Source organism: Elaeis guineensis, chromosome 11, assembly GCF_000442705.2.
Source record: "Elaeis guineensis isolate ETL-2024a chromosome 11, EG11, whole genome shotgun sequence".
NCBI lineage: Eukaryota > Viridiplantae > Streptophyta > Magnoliopsida > Arecales > Arecaceae > Elaeis > Elaeis guineensis.
This window is the reverse complement of record NC_026003.2, coordinates 121,758,979-121,766,604: the sequence shown is the minus strand read 5'-3', so window position 1 is coordinate 121,766,604 and position 7,626 is coordinate 121,758,979.

Here is a 7,626-nt window from a genome sequence, read left to right as displayed (position 1 = left end):
CAGGATGTCATAAGATACAATATGACATTTTGTTCTTTTTTATGACATTCCAATAATTGTTTATAGGATGCAACGTGATATCATAGGAGCAAAATAGAAAAAAAAAAAGAAGAAAAGAGTATTTTGGTTGAAAAAAAATTAAAAAAAAATTGAGCTATATTAAATATCTGTCCGCTTATTAATTGTGCTACGTGATCTAATCCGATGAAGCGGTGCATTTTTTCTCCACTAGAGGCGATAAATAAAAAATTTCTCCTGTACAATATATGTGAGACTGATTAGGCCAAACCCGTCCAAATTAGTTAGGCAATGATAACATTGGATTGGGTTGTTTACATGTGTAGCTTGGTTGATGATGATCATTATCATCATAATTAGGCATCAATTAGATTCCTTATGAGCAAAGGGCTATTCAAATGCATAATCTAGAACATGCTCTAACTAGGGATTGCTTTTAAGGGGTGTTTAGTATAGGGTGTACAATTGGATTGAGGATGGTTTGGATGAGGATGACGAGATCATTGGTTTGATTGCACCTCAATGATCTTAATAGCAACAATCCCATATCATTCATATTTTTGAAATCATCATCCAACTTGGTAATGAAAAATCTATTTTTGACGATGCATACCCAAGATCATCCCAACATGATGATATTGGGATAAAATTTTAGGATAATTTTGTCCTTTGATCTAGCAGTTGAGTACCCGCAAATCCATGCATGTTGTACGTGAGAGACTTTGGGAAGTACCGTCTATAAGAGATTTGGATTCTCATCCATTTCTTTTCTTCCCCTTTTTTTAGCCATGATGATTTCTTGATTTCACAAGATAATAATTTCTTTATTTTTTGATTTCTTGATATTTGATCTTTTGATTTGTTATATTTGATTATATCCCTCTTATTTTTCTGAATATCGATATCCATACAAAACATCATATTTTTTAGTCTTATAGATCTATTTGTATATCGAAAATGCATGGATTTTTTTGTATAGAGTCTGAGATGCATAGTATAGCTTTATCTTATAGATCTATCTATTTTTTAAGATATTTAACTATAATTTGATAAGCACAAATTTATTGGAACTATATCGCACACTCAATATTAAGTTCATCTTTATCTTCTTTTGAAATGGCAAGTTGTACATATTCAGGCTAGCCATATATTCATAAGGGATAATGGGCCTGCAAACTGGTTGGCCAAGAGGGCTAGTAATGTCAAAGAGTATGAGTCATGGGTGGCTGATTTTTCTTATAACATCTTTTGATTTTCTTGAATATTGATATCAATACAGAAAATCTTTTTTTTTGTCCGATAAGTTTTTATGTATATCTAAGATGCAGAGATTCTTTTTCAAGGACCTAAGATGCATAGATTTTATTATACAGATCTGTCTATTTTGTAAGATATTTGATCCAAATTTTTTGAGCACAAATTTCTTAGAGTTGCATCCACATACTTAATATTGGATTCATCCTTATCTTTCTTTTTAAATGATAAGTTGCACATGTTCAAACTAGCCATATATTTATAGAGAATAATAGGCCAGTAGATGCATGTGTCATGTCTTTGTATGATGCATAAAACAATGGAAATATTTTCTCTACCCAATATCAAATGTTTTTCTAACGTTCATTTTTTTTTTTGTTTTGATTTTTTTTTCTGTTATTGTATTGGCAACAGAACAACAAGAAACTTACGTACCCAACGAGGAAAAACATGCTATAAATTTACATTAGAAGAATTACATAAAAAAAAAATTTCTTCCATTTACATACCATCATTGATTTATTTTGATATATTTGCTCCCCACTTTGTGAAAACACCAACAACAAAATAGATGGTTGGATCCACAATACAAATTCATCTCGACGTTGAGGAATAGAAAAGAGTTGAAAGATTTTTCTCTCTTTTTCGGGTTAATAATGAAACCTTTATATTTGATGAGTTAATGATGACTCTACGTTACAAAATGGTGATTTGCTTAACTATTTTATTTGTTTGAATAAAATACTATAAAAATTAGTATATTCACTTTTATTCTTAATTTGCTAGAGCTAATAATACATAAAAAATCATCTTGATATATATCAGGGATATTTTTATATTATATGGTCAGTGATCTTAAATTCCTATGGTATCATCCAACAAGTTACTCATAGATATCCAAAGATTTTTAATTACTAAACCTTGATATACCAAATATGGTGATCTTAGATAACCGAAGATTAGATTACTATGAAAAAAAAATCTTTGATGAACTTAGATTACAGTAGTGATCCCATTTAGATCACTAAATGCCTCCTTAGTTTACCTTAAACATAAGACCGATGTATCGAGAGTATTTTCATAAGACTTGTACAATAAAGTAAAAAAATTTAGCACGCAAAAATGTAAATTTGTCTTGTGATTGCAGTTTCATTTTTATTATATATAATGCAAATTCTTTGGGGCCCATGCATCTCTACTCCACTTTTTATCTAGCCTCTCCTTACAATAGACTGCAAAATTTTATCTCTCTTTTTTGCTTGTCTATTTATTCCCTAACAAATATATCTTTTCTCTTATCTGGGTCATATGCATAGAACATGAAAAATACTAGTATGAACAATCATAGAATCATAACTTTTCTACTCAGCTATCTTTTTATTGTAGGGGTGAGTTTTAGCACTGTGCTAGAATTGCTCTACTATGAGTATAGATCTAAAACAAGAAAGCAATCTTTCCACGTATAGTGCTAGACTGCATATATCTATCATTCCCAAACTCACAATGGTGGGAGCCTTGACCCTTCATAGGCATTGTAATGGTAAGAGCCTTATCCATTGGGTTGCTCTTTTTTAGCTACCTTCCTATCTTATTTTATCCATATATTCTTTCTCCTGTTGAAGTCTCTTATACTTTCCTTTCTATTCTATCCTTTCACCTTGATAATGCACCACATTGGCCTCCCCAACCCCAAAAATGATACATATCCCATTCTTGCTTCTTTTATATATCGCCAGGGGCGATTTTGGCAATTTTTTTTTCAAAGTCTCTTTCTAAGAAAAGAAGATTCTGAATTTTTAAAGTAAGCAAGATAGGTTTTTTTGTGTGTGTGTGTGTGGTAGAAGAAGCACATTACTACAGTACTAAGAAAGTAACAAGTCAGTGACAAATACAACATAAGAAGAAAACTCCTAATGAAAACAACCACAAGTCAAAAAGAAATAAATGGATCCAGAATTAGGAAGAAAGCTTGGAAACACTAGAGGATGCTTCAATTGAGATCAAATTGAAACTAGAGAAGGATATAGCTAAGAAGAAGAGCTAAATTTAAAGCTACTCATCTCAAATAAAAAACTTGAACAGAGGTAGCCATGAGAATAAGACCAAGCAAAGAAGGAACAACATCCCTTAAGTCCAAAATAAAATCACCTAATAAAGTAGTGCTAGCAGTCAGGAAGCTTTGCTTATAGAATGCCGACTGTGTTTCTATTATGCCATATTAAGCGAAGAACATATCGGGCATGAATGAATGATTTTACGAGAAGTATAAACATCATTAGAAAGTGTTCACTACTAGCTTCTTTGTAAATATAGAGGTGCAAATGGGTCGGATCAGATTAGGTCATTAGTGATCCCGATCTGATCTGATTTTTGATTGGATCTGAATATTGGATCCAAACCCAGTCCAATAGAAGATCAGGTCAAATTGGATCGGATCAATAATCAAATTTCTTGATCCAATGGATTATTTTAATTGGATTGGATCCATATATAATCCAGTCCTGATCCATGAAATACAGATTCGGTTTGGATCTGGATTCGGATCGATTCGAATCTGGATTATAAATAACAAAATAATAAATAAAAAATTCATCAATGACCTTATTTGCGCTATTATCGGAGTTAACCAACTTTTTTTTGTTAATGAATCAGTTTTTTCTTTCATTTATAGGAAACAAGTGATTGAAAAACTTGCTGTATTTAATTGCAAATGATGTCGGTTTTGAGGAGAAGAATGTGTGTACAAGTTGCAATCAAACATCAAAAATTTTAAGAAAAAATAATAAAAAATTTATGTAAGTAATGACATGGAATTCACTCACCCAACCAAATTCTTTTGAGAAGCGATATATTTTAAAATTTTAGGCAACACAATAAAGGTTGCCTTCTTATAGCTTGTGACATACTATCCCAAAAAATCTAGCTTTAGAAAAGTTCATCTGATCCTATGACTAGGGAATCGACCAAGAATGTTTAAGATACACCTATAACTATGAGAGACCAAGTCTAATTTTGTTTGCATATGTCACTACAAGAAAAAGGGTTTTCCATGACGTTTAAAAACATCGTCAAAAGTTCTCCAAAATATCGCTGAAGTCTTTTTACGATGTTTGGCATAATGTCACCAAGATCATCACGCTAGCCGCATCGGTAATGGCCATTCGTGATGTTCATCATAAAACGTTACAGAAAGAATATCAAAAGTGCGACGTATGCCTAAATGTCACGAAATGTATTTTGATTCAGTAACGTTTTACCAACATCGTGGAACAAAAATTTTTCACGATATTTTTCAAATGTCACAAAATGTAGATTGATTGAGTGATGTTTTATTAACGTCGTAGAAGAAATATCTTTTGTGACGTTTGACAAACATCGTGAAATATGATTGATTGTGCGACGTTTTACCAACATCGTAGAATGAATAAGGATTTTTGGCGACGTTTTTCATATGTCGTGAAATATTTTGTGACAAGGATGTTTTGCGATAGCCAAATTTTGCTTCATTGATGGATCATAACCTGTATAAAATATTACATTTCTTGGTATATATTTAAATACCAAGTAAATCATCCATTTTCAATCAACAAATCATTCAACAATAGAAATATGAACTCACATACAATTCATAATCAAGATGAATCCATACATAAAGTTTATAATCCAAAAAGTAAATTATCCAGATATCCAAGAGATGGTATTTCTAACTAAAAGCACCAAGAGACCATGTCTCTAACCAAAACAAACAATTCACATCTAACCAAAAGCAAACAAACTCATTATCCAACTGTCTATAATAAAACAAATGAGTTCATAAATCGATAATCCAAAATGCAAAAAACCTCTCTGCCATGCATGTCCTCAAAACCACACCTTCATAAGTTCTTGAATCATGGAATCCCTATAAAAAAAAAAATACAATCAATTAATTTCTCATATATTACAGTAACAAAATACATATATTCTTCCATTATGCTTATAAAATGGAGTTAGGGATATATTAAAAAAATAACTTAAATAACTTACATCATAAATCTGATAAAGAGATATTCTGTGATGCGCATAAAGCTTTCAAAATCTTTTGTTGATGCTCCATCTGTGCTTTAATATCTACAATCTCATTCTTCATCTCTTATTATGCTTTTATGACTGCTCCAACTCCTTTTGAAGTCTCTTTTTAGACATAAAAGAAAACTTTGTCCTTCTGGATGAGGTCCAACTCTCAAACCATAGACATAATCTGATCTAGTCTCCAAAACTTTATCGCATATCTGATCTGCTGTCATAAGATGTCCATTGGATATGGACTGCTCTAGCACCTGCATCATTTCATTCTAACAAAATTCGAAAAGAATTACTTACAAAATAAAAACTAAGCTCACTTAAAATAATAATCATAATTTTATTTTTATCCTCATCCATTTTGCCTCACACTCGAGAGTTGTCCATCTACCTAGAGTATCACCATGACCTAGGATGTAATGAGTACGATACCACAATATAATTCGATCGTACTCTTCTCCATTCAATTCATTCTCATTTTATTTAAAAGATGAGTTACTATTACAAGAAACTTAAATGTCAAATGATATTAGTTATAATGAAAGTACAATATCTCACAATCTCATACCATATAAGTATAAAAGCTTTTGACCCGATGTTTGCTTGGCACTTGACAAAACTTCTAGATTTTTTATTATGCTCACATGTTAGCTGAAAAGATAAAAAATTTTATGCCAGTCAACCTAAATTAAAGGAGATATTTTTATATACAAACATAATGCAAGTTATACTGACCTGTATCTTTTCCTTGCTCCAGTAAGTACAAAGATCTATCCACTCTGCTGTGCTCACAGTACTTGGTTTTGAGTCTTTTTCATGGTTAAGGTAACGCATATGAAGCCATATCTTTAATCCTTTGACTTCAATGAAAGAAGCTTCTTGACGCTAGCACAAACTTCCTCATCCATCCTTAAACCCTTGACATCTAGTTTTTGCTGCAAACAAGTATTAAATACTAGTTAATAAATATGCATAGAATACAAATGCAACTATAATGATCTCTAATTACCTCTAGTTTGTCAAATGCAATCTGCATCTGCATCTCTATTAATTTGGTCCATCTAGGCTTGACAGTTAAGATATTTTGAGCTATTATACCAAGCTCATTTGATAGCTTCGCAAATTGAACAGCATTAGTAGGTCGCCCTTTTTTTGTTGAGATGTTGATCTTCATTTTCTTACCAAGGGTCTTGTTTATCTTACTTAACCTAACCCCTCTAGTACAACCTCTTTTCTTGCATCCATCCATGCTTGTGGACCCTACAAGATAAACAAGCAACAATAAGAATATTAATTTAAAAAAAATTATGCAATATTATGTAAAAATAGATTTATAATGATTCCTACCTATAGATCTAACATCAGGAGTCACATCCATGGTAGGATGTGTGGTCAATAGGCTCTGGCTTGGTATGTGGTGTATGGACTCGTGGCAATTAAGAGGAAGGTGGTGGAACAGGAGATAAGATTTTTGATGGTGTTGGATCTAGCTAAGCTGATGGAATATGGACTGATGGTAATTGAGAAGAAGATGGTGGAGTCACGATACCATGACTCTGAAGAAGCTGCTGGTACCTGGATAGAGAGAGCGCAACATCAGCCAGAGATGGAGCTGAAGGTATGACTTCTGATGGTGCCAGATCTAGAGAAGCTGGTAGAATATAAGTTGGTGGTGACTGAGAGGAAGGTGGTATAATCATGGTGTCACGATTCTGAAGAAGCTTTGGTACCTTGATCGTAACTGTGACGGCAAGGCCATTCCTTAGATCACTGGCTGCTGAGTGGAGTGCGGTGGATCTGGATCGATGGCTGTTGGTACTTTTTTTTCTTAGACAATCCTGATGCCATAAGAATATCTGCAAATATATAGTCAAATGAAATCAATATCAAATTTTAAACTAAATTAACTAAAGTCAACTTTAAGATATTCACTGTATAGTCTATATACATGTGATCACAAAAAAATAATAGTTAGAGAAAGAGAAAAAATAACAATACTGCAGTCAGAATATACCAGTAAGATGTACCTACCAACTCCAAATCAGCCACACCAATAAAACAATAATTTGCTGCATGACATTAGATAGTTGAGAATTAAAATAAATCATTATCATGGTCATTGTCATTATCATTCTGTTTATCATTATATTCGGTACAATATTCTACCAAAGTATCATCTTCATCCTCACTATCCCTTGTTGCTAACTCTTCTACTTCATCATGTAAATCTCGCATTGTATTCAACAAAGTATCATCTACTACATCAGGTTCGACATCATCTCTATCTAATGA